The 23,199-nt window shown below is 37.0% G+C and overlaps 1 protein-coding gene across 11 annotated transcripts in view; it reads right to left on the reverse strand.

The window, feature by feature from the left end:
• Positions 1–23,199, reverse strand: part of TENM3 (teneurin transmembrane protein 3) — a 2,605,219-nt gene that overhangs the window by 1,613,610 nt on the left and 968,410 nt on the right. The window lies entirely within an intron of this gene.

The following is a 23,199-nucleotide window of genomic DNA, read 5'->3' on the forward strand; positions in this document are numbered from 1 at the left end:
CATGTGCTCAGGCCAGGATGTTTTTATAAAAAGAGAGAGGAATTTTTTTTGGTCTTCCTTTCTGGTTCTTTAATGGTGGAAATCAGGTTTGTCTTTACCCTGTACAGGTACAATGCTTCTTTGTCCTATTTCCTGGATCACTATATTAAATCACCAGCTCTTATAGAAAAATAAACATTTACAAAGATTTTCGTTCTTTATTATACTGTCTTAGCCCTGCATTTTATTTATCTATCTTTCAACCTGAAGTTTTACCTACTGTTTTAAAAATGGCCTCAGAAGTGTTCAGAGTGCTGGGAAGAGGCTCAGTGGGTAAAGTGTGAGGACCTAGGTTCAGGTCCACAGGGAGAACATCAAGATGATGCTGGTCCTGTCTGTCTACAACCCTGGAGCTCCTGCTGTGAGAGGAGAGGCAGGGCCAGGAGAACGTGCTAGCTTGTAGCCAGCTAGCCAGACGTTTGTGGTTGTGAATGAGTCATTCTGTGCTTAACAAGGTAGAAGGTGAAGAGTGACAGGCAAGGTTGTCCTCTGACTGCCACACACATACTATAGCATTGAAGCATGTCCTAGATTACAACACAAACATAAACACACACACACACACACGCACACACACACACGCACACACATACACACACACACGCACACACACACATACAGGGGGGGGATACAGAGAGACTGAGACAAAGAGAGACAGACACAGAGACACAGAGAGAGTCAGGACACACAGAAGAGACAGGGAGTGAGTGAGTGAGCAAGTGAAGATAGAGGGACAGACTGACATGTTTGATACTTATAACATTTACCCCGTGTGTGAATCTGTGTACTGAAAGGCTTTTATTAGCTCCAGAGTCAAGACAAGAAAGTAGAATGTAAACACGTCTGTACATCATCATGCTTATAAAACACACTTAATTATTCACAGGCCCAAACCAGTTAAGCATATTGCTCCTGGAGCACTAGCTCAGCCGCTAGCCAAAAGACGTATATTTCCCCTTTCTCCCTCAGTTGTGTATATCTTTCATTGCTTTGCCTTATAGCAATCAATACATGGCCTGCCAAACATTCAGGCTCAAGGTTCCTTCTAAACTAACCAACAGCGTACTGTCCCTCTCGATGTTTGTGCCATGATATGACATGTGCACAGGATTGGGTGGTGTGGGGTGTAACAAATGTTCTTTAGAAAGTTTCCTGTGAATGTCCCCTCATGAATCTATTTCTGGCCTTTGCCACATCAAAAAATATGAAAGTTTGCCAAAGTAAAATTAAATTTCATTTTACCCTATAAATGTAAATCTAGAAGAGCTAGTAAGAGACTGCAAGGCCCTAGGAGAGAAGGAATTATGTTTGCGTCATGTCTCCGTGTTATATACAACAAGGCAGTGTATTTACTCACTGGCAAGACAATAAGAGTTCTGAGTTAGAACAAGTCTGGAGTCTGAACTAAGCCGCCAGGTGGGTCGCTGGTTCTCTGAGCCAAATGAATGCTTCCTTACTTGTCTAAGATGAGGATAGTATAAACCTCATGGCTTAGACATCGCTTCCTAAAGCCTTACAAAAATATGTGTTAAAGTTACCCCCAACACCAACTGCCCCACACATTCTGATTATTTTACACAAGTTCTTTATGATTCACCTTGGAAGGAAAATCATCAGTTCACTGTTTACACTTTCCTTCCTTCCTTCCTTCCTTCCTTCCTTCCTTCCTTCCTTCCTTCCTTCTTTTCTTCCTTGTCCCTATGACCATTTGTGTATGCTAGCAAACTACAATTCACAGACCAAGGCACAACCTCTCCTTATTTTGTAAACACAACTTCCTTAGGACACAGTCACAGTCATTTGTGTATTCCCCATGACTGCCACTGCCTTGTATCCACAGCACTGTGTGGCTATAGCAAGAACTGGAAGGCTGTCTAAACTGTCAAGATTCATTATCTTTATTTTGGAAGAAAAGGCTTGAGACCCCACATTGGTGATCGTATTTTACTTATCATTGGTACACTACTAGTGAGGATACCTATATGTCAATGCTCTCCCTATTAGGAGACACCCTCTGTTACAGTGTGGACCACTTCCTCACTGATCTTTATGGCTGCTTCCCACTGTAGCATCAGGAGTACCGTCTCTTTTCCATGTATCTTCTACAAGTAGAATGAATGCCCAGATGAATTAATGAAGGAAATGAATAGGTACATTTATTTATTTAAAAAAAAATGCCTTAATTCTGTGAACAGTCACAATGTAATGTGAGGCTTTTCGTATGTCATCAGACTTCTGAGCTAAAAATCACTTCATATTTTACAAGGTTAGATATTGTAAAACAGCACAATTGTATAATCAGTTTTGTGTAACATACAGACTATGATTTGAAAGAGACCTTGTTCTGAATGACAGCCGTTCTTGAAGTTTTTACTTTTTGGTCTTTTTTAAAACATGTATAAATTAGATAACCATTTGTCCCTTAATAAAATACTTCAGTGACATATAGATGATATGCATGCAAAGGTGAGGGAACTAATAATGAGGGAATTACTTCTTATTCAATTACTTGTGGCGTCACCTCTGATGCACATCTGCTTTGTTGTCTGCCACTGCCTCCCCCTCCCATGTCTCTATTTTGCATAAACAATATATCAGAAAACGTTTTACAGCAAATGCCCGGCAGCTCCTGGCCTTGAAGAGCTTATTCGCCTAATTGTGCATCCCTTGTGGATTTTTCATAATACTTTACAGATCTAATTTAAATACTTTTACACATTCATCAAATACATTCTCCGAGGCACATTTACTCAGCTTACTTTTGAAACTTCTAATGAATTCTCTCGATATGTAATTTTACACTCAGCATCATGATTTGAATTAAATATTATTGAACAAGGTGTTCATTATTGGATGTGAATTATAATTAGGATGATAGGCAACCTTAACTATGATAATAGTTTTAGTCAATTTCCTGTGGGACTTCCAGTTTTCAATCCAGTACAAAGACCAATACTCTCTGCTCAAAGACTCTTATAAGGGCTACAAGTAAATTAAGCAATGTCAATGCCCTCTGCTTTGGAAATACAAGTTAACTCTTAAAGGCAAGTAGCAGGCTGTGCTGCATATCGGCAAAAGATCCATGTCCTTGAATGTGACTTAGCAGTCTGAGATAGAGACACTGATGACCTAAATTTCCCATTAACCTTGTCAATGGTGGTTGTGTCTGTTTATATTATGGATGCATCAAAATTTGAGTTATAAATATACTATCTCCTAAAATATATTTATTCACTTAATATTACAAATACATACCTGATATTCATCAAAAGTCTCTTTTATTGTAGTTTTTATTGTGATATAACTATGGAATTTTTCTTTATAATAGTTTCAAATGTAACCATTATAAGAGAACACCTGGTAAAATTTGTGAATAAATGACTGGAAATTCCACTGTTATCAGATATCTTTGATATACTTTTATCCAGTGGACATTTCAATTAATGTGATATGAATCTCCCTTTGCAGAGTGGTTTTCAGTTCCAGGAGGGAAGGTTTTGTGAGGGAGGCTATAACTATCTTTCTAAGCAGGTATTATCTTTTTATATGTGACATATAATGGCTGTTCATTAAGTGACATCTCCTTTCCTCCACTGTGAATTATCGTCATGGTCCGTGAACATACTAATTCTTCTGCCTTTTCTATAACTCTACATTTTCATTTGTAATTTAATCAGCCTGGAATAAATGAGTCTTTATCTGGTCATCATTTTTAAAGGGGACAACTGAAGTCAAAACTGAAGTGTAATGGAGAGTCTGGGTCAGTGCTGTCTCACCATTTTAAAACCATCACTTTCCCATGGCATGACGGGGGACATTTCGGGATTCACTGACCTGGAGTAAGCCGTGTCCATGGCATATTTTTTTTTGAAACAGATTTTGTCACAGTAGTTTTAAAAAGTAAAGCTGGGTCAGCTACTTTCACGTCACCTACTTCCTGTAATTTTGCCAACCTGTAATCAACTCTACTCATTTTTATCTTGTGCCTCCCTTGCAGAAGACCTGGCAAGTCCAACCTGATATCATATCTACCTCTAGTCCTCTCACATTTCCACCTCTATGCTCTGCCTGCTCTCATACGGGACCTCGGATGAAGACACAGCCAATCCTTCTAGCTCACTAGTATAAGAACACTCCTTCTCGTACTGCAGTATGCGGTTGGCAAGTCTAAGCACACACGTGTGTATGCGTGTGCACATGCTGTTGACTATGAGAAAGAATAACAGCATGTGCGCTGGCTATTGAGCAGAAAAATGACCAACTGGACTGAGAGCAAATTAAACACCCACCCGTTCTAATAAACTATAAGGAACAAACTTTAATGAAGTGATGGTTTATTCATGTATGTCCCATCAGGAACTCTAGACACTCATTTTTCTCATACTTCTTGATGTAGACTAATTAGCATATAAAAGGTTTTCTTTTAGAAAATATCATACTAGCCATGGTGAGTCTGATTACTTTAGTACATTGAATTATTTACTTGCTTCTCCATTGTGTGTATGTTTATGTGTGTGTGTGCACATGTGCACATGTCACAGTGTAGATGTGAAGGCCGGATGACACCTTATAAGAGTCATATTTTATTCCTTCCACCATATACATTTCAGGGATTGGAATTTAAATTCTCAACTTGTTAACAAGTGTTGTAACCTGCTAGGGAGTCTCCCTAGTTTCTTCCTCTCTTCTTCCCTTTTTTGTGTTTGTTTCTTTATACTGGAGAGGAGGCCCAGGATCCATGACTTGGACCCATTTCTTTTGCCCTCAGACCTGGTGTCTTATAATCTTTCTATCATTTACTTAGTTTTTGGATTTTCCAGGGTGGTCAAATAGACACTTCCACTTTCACTATTGCTTTTTTAAAAAGCAAAGAAGTTTTGGAAATCCTGGTCTAACATCTGTTGCTTGAGTTACAACAACAACAACAACAACAACAACAACTACTACTACTACAACTTTAACCATTTTCTAACAAGCATGGTTTCTCAGGCTCTCACGTGCGCATCAGTCAATACTCATCCCAATCTTTGTAAAATTTACAGTTGAGTGGAAGAATTGTCAGAGGCGAGCCAACAATGCATAGGTGGCATACATGTAATGCATACTTATTTTCTATATTTAGAAACACAGGAAGAAGGACACTACTAGTTAGAAATCAACACAGGGACTGTAAAGCAGAGCTCTAAGCACATAAGTACATGTCTCAGGAATGAGAATGGCATACGATATTTGTATCTATATCATTTGCAATATATACCAGGAGGGGGTTTCTGTCCAAGAGTCAGAAGGTAAAGACCATAGAAGAATAACACTCATCTCTCTGCTACAGACTACAAACTGGAGAAGATATTTGTACAGAAATGAAACTCCTGGAGGTAGAAGTTAGAGCAGAAAAACTGACTCTGCTCACAGCCTCGAAAGTAACAAGAAAGTCCTTCAGCTGCTTTGGCCCCGGCTGGAAATTGAAACCTCAGCTATGAACACATTGAAATCCACTTAATACACATTAAGAGGTTTGGGTGCTCAACATAAATCCGTGTTTGGAAATCACTGGGTTTTTCAGATTAAACAGTACAGCTCTGAAAGTATGACACACAGGGTCAAATATCGCTGAAGCCTGGTATGGCAGAGCACGTATGAAATCTAGAACTTATGAGACACAGGTGGGGAGATAGACCATTCAAAGCTATCCTGTGCTGTAGAGTGAATCTGAGCAAGGCACCCTCTCAACAAACAAGAGCCTTGGGGTGTAGCTTATTGGTAGAACAACTGCCTAAATCTTAGAGGGCTTTGGGTTTGAGTCCCCAGAACAAGTCTTCCTCTGGATATCATTGAAGAGGTGATACATAAGCATCTTTGTCATAATGAACAAGTTTTCAGAAAATACAGTTTCTCAATAAACAACCAAATCAGTAAGAACCTACAAGACTACAAAAATGCAGAATAATTTTTAAAATATGAGAAAATAATTATTTAAAATGACTATGTATAATAATATTGTCATTAAAAGTAATTATAGATTGGAGTGGGTCAATTTCAAATATATATATATAATTTGAGAAAAGTAGTCATTTAAGTTCCCAAATCAAAATGCAAGTTTAAAAACTTATGAACTAGAACGTCAGAGAACATCACAGATTAGAAGTTATCTTTTTTTTTTTTTTAATTTTATTTTATTTTTTAATTAATTTATTCATATTACATCTTGATTGTTAGCCCTTCCCCTGTTTCCTCCCATTCCTCCCTCCCTCCCACTTCCCCCCTTCTCCCCTCCCCTATGTCTGTGATTGAGGGAGACTTCTTCCCCCTATGTATGCTCTAAGATTATTGAGTCTCTTCTTGGTAACCTGCTATCCTTCTTCTTAGTGCCACCAGGCCTCCCCATCCAGGGGACATGGTCAGAAAAGGGGCACCAGAGTTCACGTGAGAATCAGATCTCACTCTCCACTCAACAGTGGAGAATATCGTGTTCGTTGGCTAGGTCTTGGTAGGGGTTCGAAGTTTACTGCCTATTTCTCCTTGGCTGGTGCCTTAGTTTGAGGAGGACCCCAGGACCCAGATCTGCCTGTCATAAAGTTCTTCTTCTATTTTATTGCTCACTGAATATATCCTATTGCGTAGTAGTATAATTGATGACAGAAAAGTGAAGATTAATATGAAGGGATTGAATATTCAAAATCATCTAATGAGTATCAAACATAGAATAAAGAATAAAAGAGGCCAGTTGAGGCAAATGGACATGAGCATGTGTGTAAGCACTTAGGGCATTGCTTAAAAAGATACAGGAAGGAAGAGCCGAGGGGGTGCAGGAGGGTGTGCTGCCATGGTTTCCAGTGTGGATTGGCTGTGGGCCATGACTGATTTCTTTCTCAAGTGTACAGTGAGTTCATTCAATTTCCTTTGCCCCTATATTCATGCAAGCAGCCTTTATGAGATTCAGGTTCACAAAGAGGTCAGCTGGAACAATATTCAGTTCATATCCACTGGTTTACTGTAATATTCTCTATTTCTTCATGGCAGTGCTCTTGCCTTCCATTCTCCCACTTTCTCTACCCCTTGACTGTCTCATATACAGCATACACACACACACACACACACACACACACACACACACACACACACACACACACACACACACTTTTTGTTTCTAGTTTCTAACAAACATTTCAAATTCCGTTGTTCAACAGTGACAAAAGAACTGTAATTGGATACTAAGTTTAGAAAATTCTCTACTTTATGTCACTCATACTTGTAGATTTCCTTCAGTGTAATTCCTTTTACTCATCTATTTTACAAGGGTTGGATCTGAAACTAAGTATTCAATAATTCATTTGGAATAATTTTATCAGGTGCTTTATTGGAACACGTACTGAATGGTCATTCTGTGAGCATTTAATCTCTCATTTTCATATTCTTGACTGTGTAATTATCTTAGGACTTCCCCAATGAAAAGCATTTGATGTATTTGCTAAAAAAATCTCAACAGTAATGTGAGGTTCATATTTTGCACCTGAGGCCTTCTTTCCATTCAACGAAAGCCGTGTATTAAAACCAGGCTTGGATATTTATTTTACATTTCTCATCTATTCATGTGCCAAGTGTTCTAAAACCAGCTCCTCAGTTTACTAGTCTAATTACAATGTCTTCTTGGATGTTTTCTTCTGCAAAGAATCAATTCCATTGGGTCTACAATTTGCCTGAAATCGTGGCAAGGCCTTCCTATTGGTACTAAAATGTTTACTTACGTGGTTAGCAAGAGTATTCACAGAGAATGCCAATGCTACAAGCTCCTTATTTACCTAACCAAATATAAGCAAGAACAACTGGACTACAACCTATTTTAACAACTAGTAAAACAATATGATTTTCTGATCAAAGTGGATCTATGTCCATAGCTTAGTGTTTCTCGGCCATGCAGGAGACCCTGGGTTTGCTTTTCAAAACAACCAAACAAACAAGGTCAGCAGCAATAAAGAGTTCTTTAATGTAAAATAATCTTCTTTCCTAGCAATATCCCCAAAGAATTTACGAAGAATGTAAGCACTGTGTCAACCAACAGAGCTGTTTGTTCTGTTGTAAAAACAAGCTTGATCAAGATTCGGAAATAATTTCCAAAATTGCAGTTCATAAAGACAGACAGCTAAAATAAGCAGGAGCCAAACCTCTGGATTAATCTTTAGAAGGTCTAGAAAGGACCTAGGAATCCACGTTAAGACAGCCTCCCAACACGAATCTCTTCTGCACTGATATTTGAGAAATCTCGATTTACTTTTCAATGCCAGGCATGATGTTGTAAATGATCTTTTAACTTGTTACTAGAGTGAGAGCAGAAGTAACCCGCTACTTCATGGGATTGTGATACTAATGAAAAGTAGATTTCTATACACATAGTTCCCTTCATTGCATTCCTTGTGTAAAAAGAGAATAGATGGGGACAAGAGGACAGCAGGTGGGAGAGAAGAAAGGAAGTGGGAGGGAGAAAGACAAGAGTTTGCACAGGGGAGTTAGACACACACATATGCACACACACACACACACACACACACACACACACACAATCAGACAACCTACAGGATTTTGGTAAAAAAAAATTCTTGTAAAAAATAACCTATGAAAGTTACCCTAAAAGCTCAAAATATAGCAACAAACACTGACTTACAATCACTTATTTCATCAAATGAAATTAAGTCCTAGAATAATGTCTAATGATACATGCCTCTTGAAATCAAATAACATTGTCTGTAATAGTAGGAAATTCCCCGTGATTTGAAGAGTGACACAGCTATGGAGCCACTTGCTGAGAATATTGCTAGTAATTCTGCCTCTATTCCTGCCCCGGTGTCATTACTGTGTAATCAAAGAGGTATCGAGTTACTCTACGGAAGATTTTTTTTTCCCCTGAAAATTTTCCTTTTGTTGTAAAGGACGATGAGGATGATTCTAAGCACAATGTTACCACTCCTGAGAGCCATGGTTTCAAAGAAGAAATGGCAAGGCATATTGGAACAGCATCCTTCCGTATGTGAACTTGGAGCTAACAACCTCTTTGGATGGGTCTGCCCAAGCCACAGATATTTCTGTATGCTTTGAAATACCAGAACACAGGCACAAATACCCAGAATAAAAACTACCTAGTTACAGTGAAGCAGGCCTGTTCAGAGAAAAGATATGCTTAGTCCATGGTCAACGCAGGAATAAATGGATAAGTGAATGGGTTTTGACAGTAATTAGCAAACAAAGTGAGTGATGAACGAATTGGAACAGAGGAATTTTCTGCAGATTGGGAACTTCCAAAGCTCTGTTGTATTCACAGTGGGATAAAATGAGCAGAAGACCACCCCTATGGAGTTTTCAGCTGTGTGACAAAAAGAGACATATGACTGGTTACAGCATTAAGACAAACAGAAGCAATTTTATGTTTATTAGAGTTAAATACCATGTCTTGAGTGTGAGATGGCAATATAAAATTGAAGTTTCGAGAAAGATGAAAGCTGTAAGGCAAACCCTATATTTAAAATAGTGTGCAGTCCTGCTTCCTGGATTCATTTGACTGAAAAATGATTTGGCATGTGGGTTCACAAACAGTGATCAGACAGTAAAAGTCTAGATGCTCGGAGTACTTGTGCACCCATAAGAAACCCTTTTGATACCTGACAATCCAGCCTTCACCAGGTAGCTTGACTTTGGACTTACCTCATTCCAGACTTATGAGAAACAAATATTTGTGTTTAAAGCAACCTTGACCATGAAGATTCTGTTAGAGTAGCCCAAACAGCCCACTAGATACAACAGAGGAGGCTGATTACATGTTAGCTGTTCTGTTACGTGGATCAGTAATCCTCTCCTCTTTTAGAAACTCTTGAATGTAGTTATTTTTCTAACCACTTTGAATGTAAGAAACTGTCTAGCATCGCAGGAATTTAAAAACTCTTTTCTGGACACTTTTAATGTGCAGCACTGCAAGGCTCATGGTTCACTTTTCCAGGGAGCCATAGTCACACTACTTTTCCTGTAGTATAGTATCCACAGAGGACTCGAAGTTGTTATTATTATTATTATTATTATTATTATTATTATTATTATTATTATTAATTTATTGTAATGTAGTACATAGTAAAGTATAGTTGCATGAGTGTGCACATGAGTGTGAATGCTAGAGGTTGATGTCTATTTACACCTTGTTTATTGGGACAGTGTCTCCCATTAAACTCAGAATTGTGGACATTACAGGGAATCTAACATACTTCTGGCTGCTATGTGGGTGTTGGAGACTATTACTCCAGTCGACTTGTTTGCCTGACAAACACTTTATCTACTGAGCCATCTGCCCAGCTCCAGGGTTTACTTTTATGCGAACTTCTTCCTGGGAGCAATGATTTCTTTCTATGCAATCCACTGCTAATTTTGTGGTGAGAATAATCAGGAAATAAAAATGAACATATAGAGTCTCTAAGTTTATGGAAAAGATGTAAGCACAGACTAAAGGACAATAATACTTGTGTTGCATACCTTCCTTTGGAGCATACCTTTTTAAATTTAAAATATATTTAACATTATTACATTTATTTATATATTTGTTTAGTGTGTATGTCTGTGTGTGTGTATGAGAGAGAGAGAGAGAGAGAGAGAGAGAGAGAGAGAGAGAGAGAGAAAGAGAGAGAGAGAGAGAGAGAGAGAGAGAAAGAGAGAGAAGCTTTCATGAAGAGAGAGAGAGAGAGAGAGAGAGAGAGAGAGAGAGAGAGAGAAGCATTCATGAAGGTGTGACACAGCATGCCTTTACGAGTTTGTTCTCAAATTTAGGTAGTGAAGTTTGGTGTCAAGTGGCTTTGCCGAGCCATCTTCCAGGGCCATGTACAGACTAACTAAGTGCTGGCAAAACTCACCTAGCTATGTCTAACAGCTCCAGTATTTAGAATCCATGGAATAGAGGGAGGTTTAATCCTGTTCGCTTTTGAAGTGATCTCTCGTAGAGAAACACTCTATGCTGTACATTGAAATTTTTGTCTCAAAAAAAAAAAAAAAGCTTTTTAGTGTTTTTTTCTTTATAGAAACTGCACTTAGCAGCCCCACGCTCTCTTTCAGCACTTCCGTATTGTGCTATGATATTTCCCCAACTCTGTAAGTTAAAGGTGCCTCAGATAATTAAATCCACTCCCATTTTACTCCATTACTTTACTTTGTGTTGTGAGCCGCTTTTCAATGTTGGAGAAATGTCTGTTTTATGTCTTAATACGACCCTGGTAATCTGCTCTCAAACCCACAACTATGCTAAAGAGTTATTTTCATTGTCAAAGCCCGTGATTCAGGTGTTAGCAGCAGTTCCTCTAGGTTTTCATGGTTCATCCCTGATACACACATAAGAGATGTTAGCATGTAGCACTGTGAGAAATGTGGCAAAGCTGCTCTCATCCACTGAGACTAAGAATTTACATCGGAAGATGAACCATTGCTCAGAGAACTTGCCTTGGTCGTCCTGGTCTATGAGAATATCTACTCAGTTTTTGATAAAGTCTCTCACCTCTGAGACTCTAGCTACCTTTTCATCTATACACATGCATTGCAACCGTCATTTAGAGTATTAAAATATATCAAAATCTCCGCTAGAATCAATGGATAAAGTATGGTTATGTAGCATACGTAACAGAATAGTATGTGCTAAGTAAATGATAAATGTGATAAAGGATATCTACAATATAATGTGTGATTAAGTACACATATCAGAAAATACCCTTTAAAGCACCCCCCTCCCATATTAAGAAAACTGAGTTTGAGACCAGCCTGGTCTACAAAGTGAGTCCAGGACAGCCAGAGCTGTTACACAGAGAAACCCTGTCTCAAGGGAAAAAAAAGAAAGAAAGAAAGAAAGAAAGAAAGAAAGAAAGAAAGAAAAAGAAAAATAGTATCACTAGGGTATGGGCATGGATGTGTGCTTGAGAGAGCATGAGAAAGCATCGGGACACATGATGAGCAAACCATTAATTATAGCTGTCTGCTCCTGGAAGGTGTGACTCACAGCAAGAATGGACCTAAGTTATTTTAGCTCGCCACTCTTTTGATTAATTCCTTTAAACAGGCATACACTGTTTTTAAATTTAAGAACTTAAAATGACGCAATCGCATTTAATATAAATTAATGTATACATATATATGAATATGAGACCACAAAGACATAGGTCCAAGGACAGTTACCTTTGGGCATCAACAATCCTGCACTATTTGAGAAATCACATGAGTAAATGCACATGGTGCCTCAAAATTGCTGCTGCAAGTTGATCCCCAGAGTCCTGCCCTATCAATGCCACATGACTATTTTAACCTCCAGCAAAGAAATCTAAGGAGATGCCAAGAACTAACTCCTCCCCCTGATGATAAGACAAGGAGCAATGCATGAGTTCAATGTGTAAATCACTCTATTTGTGAACGGAAGGGCTGGCTAACTGAGACTTTGTTATATGTTGCTAACTTGTCTTCATACAAGAGCACAGGATCTTACTGTCTCTTTATCTTAGAAATAGGAGAAAATAATAAGCTTCCACCAAAAGAATTACAACAACAACAACACTGTGCACTGGGTTTTCTTTATATCTGAGGGGGAAAATTAAATCACTTCAGAGCACTAACTCCGTCATACAAATGTACAAAGCCCCGCATCTAAAAATATTAAGAAGTATGCATCAGCCTTGTAATGGTTTATTTCTCTTATGAATTTTAATGTTGATTTATCTATATTAGAGCTTACTTTATGCCCTCATTTTACGTTGGCATATGCGGTTGTAAACATATTATTTGACAACAAATAAATTATGCCCTCATGTTTCCTACTTTCCATTGATTACCTCACTCTTGGTCTCTGGCCACGAATCTAAGGCTATTTATTAGCTTTAACTGATCGATTGACTCATAGTTACTTAAAGGCTACGTCTTACTAGTTGTCTTCTTAAGTCAAGTAATTATAACTTGACTTTGTAAATGTACCTTTAAAAGTAGGGAATGTACCAACTCAAAAACAGTTCCAAGTTTTCAACGGATGCAATTCAGCATAATCACAGCAGGCAATTACACAATGCCTCCTTCATGAATCGGAATAGGTTATTGATAGTCACATTAGTGAGCTTGTAGCCCAGACTTCTAAAGCACAGCTGATATAGGAAAATTTTCCTCACACCAAAGTAACCATGGACTGTCTTTTTTTAAAACTAGGAACAGAAATAGACGCTGTGGCAATTTCCGTCTTCTTTTCTGTTTCAATCACTTTCTACATCATTAAGATTTTGCAGGTAGGGGGTACCATTGTTTCATGTTGGAGGCTTTTAAAGACTTCTTTTATAGCAGAGTCGCACCTGGCAACTGCTGGGAGGTGGGTTATGATGTCAAGTTTTTCTTTTCATGACTTTGGGTCTAATAGGACAACTAATAGGTCAAGAGGGATGCTCTGAAATGTAATGTTTAAAATTGTTTTAAGTGGTTCTGACCAAAACCCATTAACCTTACTATATCTCCAGTAGAATAGCAGAAAGTCTCTTCTGAGGCTTGGTCACACTGTGCCAGCCAAGTGCTCGAAGCACTATGAGGCACGTCTGGTGGATTTGTGATAATGAGAAACGTGCCCTTTGTGGATGCTCAGATTTCGCAGATTAGCGAGTTGGAGAAAAACATGATTTAAGTAGCAAGTAGGTTCTTGTTTGTTTGCAAGCATGTGTTTATTTCTTTGCCTTAGATGTGTACAAATTAAATCTAACTTTAATTCTAATTGAATTAGTTTATAATAATAAAAGGACTGAGAGAGTAATTTTTGGTCACTACGTTCGGTTAGCTCAATTTGTGAAGTGAATAGCTCTGCTTGAAAATCTTGAAATAAACATAATCATTTTGGCAAATGTGAATGTGAGGTTTAAACGTAAGTGAATAGGACGGGTGATTTACATATTTGCTCCTCATATCCTGTAGCAGAATTAACAAATATACTTGAAAGGCATAAAAGTCTGTATAATGTTACAAAATATATAGGAAGCCAAAGTTATTTCCTTTGTACTTTTTTATATAGACTCCTAAAGAAAGACATTGCAACACAACACTGCCTCACCAGTCTATGGCTCTTCCTATTCCGAGGCATTATTTGGCCAAAGGCTCTCAGCCAACTTATCCTAATGACTTCGCAGTGTTGACCCAGTTCCTTCTTTTGATTAGTAATAAACAAAGGTGTAATTCAGGAACATAAGGAGCAGAGAATAGGTTAAAATGTCTAATTGCACATACATTTCAATGTCTCTGTTGCTTTTTCATGACATGACAAAGTGAATAATACCTTCTGAGTCGAGACAGGTTATATTCTAGTGAATGCAATTTATAGACTGGGAAATGCCATGAGAAAATATTATACGGACCTCTAAATTATCCTGGATACTTTATTTTAAAAATATAGGTGTGATCCTTAGTCTTCAAAATTGAGCCTCCAGCCTAACATAAGCTTCTTTAATTAGCTAAGTAGATTTGCAGTCTTTCTTTTTTTGGGAGAATTCCAGTTTTACGTCAGTTGGAACATTGCCTATATCTAAAACCATTTGGAAAAGCTGACTTAGTCTCAAAATATTAATAGGTACTCTAATACTGCATGCATTATTAATACTGCCTAATGCTACATGTGGCCTCTAATACATTTGTGAGGAACTAATGAATATTCATAAAGTGAATTGACACCAATAAACATGGATAGGGATCCTTTTAATGCAACTGTCATCTATAAAATGAATGTCCTCAACATCAAAATTAGAATAAATATTTTTATCACAAACTATAATTGGAATACTTTTATTTTTGTTAGACAAAGAACACTTAAGTAGCATGTAATATTTAGTGGAAATATGTACAATTGCTGAAGAATGGCATTTCCAATAGAAATAATAAAAGTGTATTTTGTATTTATTTTAACAATATCAAATCTATTATACAAATAGACTAAAATAATAAATAAAAATTAATACTATACACCAATTAAGCCTAATTTTTACATTTTTAATAACAATATTTTTGCATACCTGTACAAATTCTTGCTGTTTAGATCACTTCCTTACCTGGATAATTAAATCCTTTCCAATATGGCCCTTTGAAAAGGAAATAAGCATGTCCTTTTAAATGTGGTAGTGTCTTCTAATTCCACACATAATAACCCAGGTCTCAATACACTATTTTTATATGTTTTTGACTGCAAACATCAAGTGCTCATAAAATTCAAGATTTTTAAAATATAACTGGATGTAACTTACTCCTCATATTATGTTAAAATGGTTGAATTTTTATCTGGTACAGTAGTAATAAGTTCAATATTACCCTAAAAAAAGTGAATGATGGCTCAAATGCAGGTGAAGATATTGGAATATGATGAGAATTAATCATTTGCATTTGACCACTGTGTTTGCACATCAAGGTTACAACTGCCCTTAAAAAAAAAGGGGGGGGGAGCATCCATTAATATGTTTTATCTACTATCTTTTTCTAAGAACTATTATATTTTAATAGGTTTGAAATGTTTAAATGCATTCAGGTCAAATTGTGCTGAGGGGTGATGCCATACAAGTTCTCTTTGGAAGACTGGTCAGGCCAAGGACAAAGAGCAGTGAAATAAGCCCAATAAAAGGCACATGTTTGTACCACAAAGGTAAAGCGAGGAAGATCTGGGATCCAAGTCAAGACAAGGCTGTGCAGAAGACCCTTCCTCAAAAATGAGAGTGCATGCTATCTTTCCTCAAGAGACTTGATACCCTATAAGCATATACAGGGGGAGGAGGTCCCCCCTCAGTCACAGTCATAGGGGAAGGGAGTAAGGGGAAAATGGGAGGAAGGTAGGAATGGGAGGATACAAGGAATGGGATAACAATTGAGATGTAATATGAATAAATTAATAAACAATATCAAAAAATAAATAAAGGGATTTATTCATTTGCTCCAAAAAGAGAAAAACGAGAGTGCAGATGCAGCTCAGTTGTTGATTAAGGTTTTCGCATTTCTGCCTTCCATCCCCAATATAATTGAACAAAATAACTTCTCAAAATCCACTTATATCATTACACTTTTAAGAACACCTCCATATTAAATACTTGAAACAATATTGGAAATGGCACGATTATAAAAGAAATTTTGAATATATGCAGTAACTTAACAGTTTGTTGGAACTCATTCCACGTTCCATGAGTGAGAGTAATTTTTATTCTCTTTGATGATTCTCAGAACTCATTTTCCAGTCATTTTATATATAGATTACAGACATACTCTTTCGTATCACTGTTCATGCTGTGCAGGCAGCATTAACTTCATGTTTTGGCCTGCATCTATGTGGCAGTCAACTTGGCAGTGTACCTTGAATGTCTCAGGGACTCATCTACAAAAAGGAACCCGAATTCACACATCTGGGATTCTACAATCCTCTGTCTCCACTTAGAGGAAATTGGCTAAGTGTAATCACTAAAGATGGCACTGCTTTTCTTCTATTAGTGGAAATACTATTAGTTTTTATCCAACCTTACAACTACCTACTATCTCTTTTCATTAAATATGGTAGGATATATATTGCGTAGGGTTATCTATCTGTGTATGTGTATATATATATATATATATATCTGACATCTATCTATCTTTTACCAGAAACAAATTTGACTTTCTAAATGACATTCATCATAGTATCATGTTCATATTGGACACTAAATAAGGATTGACTTTTATCTATTCAATCTACTATTCCATGATTAGTTTATATAATATTTAGTTTCTATTATATATCTTGCAGCATATTATGTCGAGAACATTATTTTCTAATGGTTCCGAGTGTTTTTGACTCTCTAGTTTTTAGGTAAGCATCCTGAAATGAATTGGAATACCATACTCAGGAAGTAGCAGAAGAAGATATTCTGATAAATATTTCAGTTGGTTGAGGAGTGAGGGCAAAGGTCATAAAGTGAGATGTGCAGGAAGGTCCAGTAAAAGCCTATAGTCTGTGAACGTATACTGTAGAACCTAAGACATCAAATTCTCTTTAAACAATTGCCTTTCCAACTTCACAACTCATTAATAGATCAGTATTCCAGGGGTAAATCTGCAAGGAACTCCACTGTAATTCTATAGTCAATGATTTCCAAGCACTATTTCATTAAGCATGTGTACATCAACAAATCAGAAAGGTTTGCTGAGACTAATCGTCAATTAGTCAGCCAATTGTTAATGAAGAATCTAAAATAAGGCTTGAGTGTATGTTTCAGTGGTAGAGTACTTGCATAGCATGTGCAGAGTCATGGCTTCTATATCTAGCACTACACATGTGCATACATGCATGTGTGAATATATATGCTTTCATACACACACACACAGAATAAGACACACAGAGAGAGACTTAGATATAAGCCTACTATGAAATATATGCTTGTAATATTCTCATTTAACTAAATAGATCTAGATCCTCATAGTAACTGGTTAACTAAGGCATAAGACTAGGATGCATTTAGTCTATGTAGGTGTTATATTACTGAACAGAGATAAGGTAATGGAAAACCTTCACGACAGGTTACCCAAGAACCCACTCTATGTGACAGAGATACATAGGAACCCAGAAAAAAAAGGGCACCTACGAATTACGAACTTGACAGGACAGGAGGTGAGGTGACACGTATCTGCAGTGCTATCTGTGGTTTGCTTGCGAGAACAGTGAGGATGGTCATCAGACAAACACAGCCCCGTCTGTGTGTGTTTCTTTAAATGCAGTCGTAGTAACCAGAGAACAGAGCTGGGAGTCTGAGACTCCAGTTTACAAACACCAGTTTACAGAAGCTGCTCCACACTAATAGCTAAGTTGGAAAATGAGTCAAACCGAAATGGAATGCTGAACAATTAAGATTCTCTCCCCATAAGCCCATCTCTATCATTTTATTAAGGGCTACTGGGAAAACCCTTACTGAATAACTAATTCTAAATTATATTCGATGAAAACAAATTAATGTAATAATTTTCTTTCTGAAATTAATTTAAATCTCTGTGGATGCAGCAACAAATTTAGTCTTTACTATGCATACAAAAAGTTATGAAAAGCCTTATTGCATTCACTGCTTTAGGCAAAGATTCATTGTTTCACAGTCACTGGTAATGGCTATTATTTCAATTTAGGAAACGTGCTCTAATCAATCATGTTTGCCTATTTAGTTTAAATATTTAAAACTATCTCTGTTTTCTTAGACAAAAAAAAAATCACAGTTGCTGAGGTACTTTCAGATCCAACTTGTGTGTCAATTTTCTTTTTTTGTTTCTGTACAAAGATGTAAATGGTTACTTTTCATCTAGAGACTAGCCCTCACACACATCTTTTCTGTTTCCTCGCCACCAAGTCCAAAGCCGGGAACTCCGTCTTTGTGTATTGTAGAGTATAACAGTATTATTTATTTCAGTCATCTAAGGACTAAATTAGTCATCATGGAAAATGGTATTTGTGATTTGAGTAACTAAACCCCTTTTTGCTCTACAAAAGTTCCAGACTCGTTTTATGTCTCTCCTATACTAGAACCATACTTTTCGTTCTATTAATCATAATAATGGATTTGTTAAGGTTTAAAGTATATTTAAATCTAATGTATTTTCTGGAGTTTAAAAATCTGTTTCTGTTTCATTCTACAATAATCATAACATGTAGAAGACTAAGTATAGAAAAAAATCAGTGTACAGTCACACATATTTTTGATAGTATGAGGAGAGGAGCCGTTGGACACAGATAGAATGCTAGAGAAGTTAATGGAAAGGGAAGCTGTTTGATACATGTATAGGGCCATCACTCAGACAGCCATGTGCTCTGTACATAGCTATGTGGTTTGGCACCTTACAGGCATGGAAGAGAGTGTCCTTATGTCATTCGCAGTCTCAGGACAACTGTGTAACACCACAGGCCCTTCGTGTATATTTTAATTTTATAAGTATCTGAGGCATTGTCGATAAATGTTGAGATGTTTCCCCATTCCAGTCCAAGACAAAACCAAGACCGTAACATTGTCCTACCTACACCACTCTGTTTATCTTTGTCACATGAGAAATCACCAGCGCTCTCGTTAACTGAAGATCCTACACATTTGGATGTGTGAAGATCCAGACACATTTGGATGAGGGGATAGTCTCTGCCTGGAGATGAAAACGATGTGGTAGAGTGTTCTGGGCATACAGGCCATAACACCCACCATGCTGAGAACCGGAAGTGTCTCCCAGAAAGACCACGCCCTCATACTGACTTTATATTTGTTCTTCTTAACAGTGGCACAGTTGTATATGAGCTGAATATAGCTGTACCACAAAGAATGTCGCCAACACTGCTCACAGCCTCCCTCTTTTCTTCCCTTACTGCCTTTCTTCCTTCTTGTGTTATTCTTTTAGATTCTATTACATGCAATCTATAACTTTAGCCTGTGAGAAATGAAGCCAGAAAAACTCAGAATTAAAAATAAAATAAAATAAAACAACTTGTGAAGCATTCAGACAAAGACATAAAAATGTACTAGGGAACTTGAACCATGACAGTAGTCCATTTTTGGCTACTATGCTGTCATTCAGTTTACATTAGAACATATTGATCCAGGAGGCTATAACTCAGGATGCAAAGTGCAAACCCAAAGCCTTGGTATAGCTCTTACACACGCATATGCATCTATTGTGTTTAATTTATAAATTAGGTCTTGCAAAATCTTCCAAAATAAATTATCGTAGATCTTAGTAACATCAGTATGTAACTATTTATCTTACTTAAGAAGATTTATTATTATTTAATTAGGTTTGCATGTGTATGTCTGTACATATGTGTGTGGCTATCCAGGAAGGGTACAGATGGTTATGACCCCCTTATGTGTGTGCTAGAACCCAAACTCTGATAAAGCAGCAAGTGCTTTTTACCACCAAATCATCATTCCAGCCCCCTACTTTTCTTTTTTTAGATCTGATTTTTTTTGTCTCTCTGTGTGTTTTGTTTTGTTGTTTTTTGTTTTTTGTTTCCTTTGTATTTAACTAGTTTAAAGGTCTTAGAAGTATCCAAATTCTTGGGAATGAATGAGCTTTAGGTCTATTGCCAATTAAATCATAAGTTCTTGCAAGGAAGATGAACCCTCAGAATCCAGCTGGATTACCAAAATGGCTATGGGAATTTTTATATATGAATTGGATTAATATTTTAAGCAAATGTGACTTTGTCTGAAAGTTATTTACCTTAAGTAAGAGCTCAGAATAACTTGCACCACCCTTTACGGCAATAAGAATGTGAAATTGTCTGTGTAGGTGATTGACAGGCAAATAGATACTGCGTTTAGTGCATCTGTCATTTTATTTGAATGAAATCTGAGACTGAAAAATAGTAGCATATTTTGTGCATTCCAGTTTTGAGTGCTTTCTTACTTTTTCTGTAGATGATGATGCAACTGTGATCTATTTTATGAGCATACATTCATATTTTATGAACATCCTGAAATTAATGAGGTGTCACATTGCATAGTGCGCTGGGCATGTGCCAGGTTCTGAGGCCACTTGATCTTAGGGTTGGAACTTCCATGTCATTCTATTACCTATGCACAGAGTTTTCTTTAGTGGTAAACAAAGATAGGATGCCTTCTGTTTTAACAAACTAAGCTCATCTACAAGATACTCATTCTTTTGTTTCAGCATGATTATGTATTTAACATGGTTTTCATGGAGTTACAGGGAAGTTTGCAAATGGAATAAACACTGTGCTATGATTTTCTTCTTGACATGAGAAATGTCTACCATGCTGAAAAATATCAATAGTTCCCCAAAGTGAAAGAAAGCCTCGTGGTTTAACTATACATTTAGATTATTATGATAAGAGAGATCACTTTCCACATGGGCTTTGGTTCCTCCTCCAAAACAGGAAAGATTTGCATTGTTACAAATCATCCCATGTGCAAGGTTTTATGAGCAATATAGTGATATGCCAATAAGGATTTAATCAACTATTATTATGTTAATGATCAATATTAAATGTGTAATAAAATTTCTAACCTGCTTAGACATATTATTTATATACCGAGGACAATTGCATTATATAAATCTTATATTCTGATTCGTATCTTAAAAATGACAAAAATGACTCAATCTAATCAAAGACTTTATGCTCAAACATTCTGGGTAGCTTCCCCAGGCCTATTCTCTATCCACGTGTTTTGAGACATTGCCTTTGAGTTTGCTAGTCTGTCTTTATGGCTTTGACAGTGACACTGGGAAAGGATCAAAGGTATTCCCTGGGCCCTCAGGAGGGGTCCTCATGAAGAAGCAACAGTTACATGTGTCAGTAATGATGTCACGAGGAACCTAAGCATCTAGAGATGGCAATGGAGAAGTTAATAAACATAATTTACATTTTTTATTGTGCAGGATTATCTTGGATGTAATGAACTATAAACTCAATATTAAGGCTTGTTTTCAAATTACTCATAGTCATCTCATTTCTTAGAGAAGGAGGGAAAAAAGAACAAAAATAAACAACAAAATACTGAAGGGCTAAAGTGAGAATCACATTTGACTCCTCAGATCTCAGTCTCATCTATGATGCTCCTAGGGTATGAAACAGGAATACTGACAACAACAGTAGAGCCTCCTTTCTCTATGAGATATTGAAATCCACTAAGCTCTCAAGGCAACGGATAAGAATACTTATGCTCAAAGTCAGGTTCAGACTTATTCCTCACTATGAAATGAAACAATTTATGATACTGCATATCTCTGTAATGACTATGTGTTTATTTAGCCATAAAATCTATAAAGCACACCCACAGGAGACAAGCAATTCTACAGCAATAAAAGCTATAGAAATCGTTGGAGATAGGCAATGAAGTAATATGAACAGCATCCCATGCTTATTCAGGTAAATGCTGGACCCATTTGCCTGCAAACTGTTACTGTTCCTAGTCTCTTTCGGTGAAGTGGACAAACTCCACTGTCTTAAACCTTTGGTTTAACCACAGTGTCACTTTGATTCTTCTAATGTCTATATTGTGTAGATTATGGGGCAATGGTGAGGAGTCACTTTGTCAGCCAATATTAATGTTTTGTGTATTTAATTAGATCCTACCAAAGAGAAGGAAAAACACGTATGAACGGCATGTTCATTCCCAGATTAATTCCAATCTGACCTATATGGGATACAGAATGGGAACAAACTAATGATTTGAGTGCAGCAGTGAGAGCTGCTGAATCATTAAGGCAAGTTTTGAAAATTGTCTCAGGCTATGATATACAGGACAGTGTAGTAAAAATAATTTTTTTTAGATCATTGCAGTTTTGCTATTGTAGACATTAGTTAAGCATATTGCTGAGACAAGCAGATGACACTCCTAGAGTTCTTAAAAATATCTGAACAAAGGTTCCTAAACACACACACACACACACACACACATACACACACACACACACATCACACACACACATCACACCACACCACAAACACCATTTTCATGACCATATAAAATTTTTAAATAAAATAGTCAAATTATTAATTGAAAATAAAACTCTTTTTATTGTCTGCAGTCCCTGCAATATAGTTATTAATGATCTATAGCCAAGTTAAAATTTTAGGTGTTGCTCAGATTGTCCCTAGTCACTATAGACACAGCTTGTGTTGAAGAATGTCATTTATGAGGTAAAGACTATTAGATCCAATATAAAATATACTGACTTCTCATTATGTATCACTAAGCCTAAAAGTAAAGCTCCCTTCACTGAGTCTGCTCTCTGAAGAGTCACTCTGCGAGCAGCAATGTTATAGACTTACGAGGGAGGGAGGGAGGGAGGGAGGAAGAGAGTGAGAGAGAGAGAGAGAGAGAGAGAGACAGAGACAGAGACAGAGACAGAGACAGAGACAGAGACAGAGACAGAGACAGAGACAGAGAGACACACAGAGAGAGATTGGTTCTATTGTTTCTTCTCAGATTTTGTTGGGGATGCATCTCTGACCCAGAGGGCTTTATTGTGAGGAATTTCTTTCTATTCTATGAAATTTCTTAACTGAATTTAGCCACATGAACTGGACTTTATTTTGCTAAGCACTTAATTGCATAAACATAATATAAGATGTTCTTTTGGATCTTGTGTTTTCTTGTGGAAAAAGGTAATTATTTCAAAGAAATAACTTTAGAATTA

This window comes from Acomys minous (assembly GCF_964271855.1).
Source record: "Acomys minous genome assembly, chromosome: 15".
Taxonomy (NCBI): domain Eukaryota; kingdom Metazoa; phylum Chordata; class Mammalia; order Rodentia; family Muridae; genus Acomys; species Acomys minous.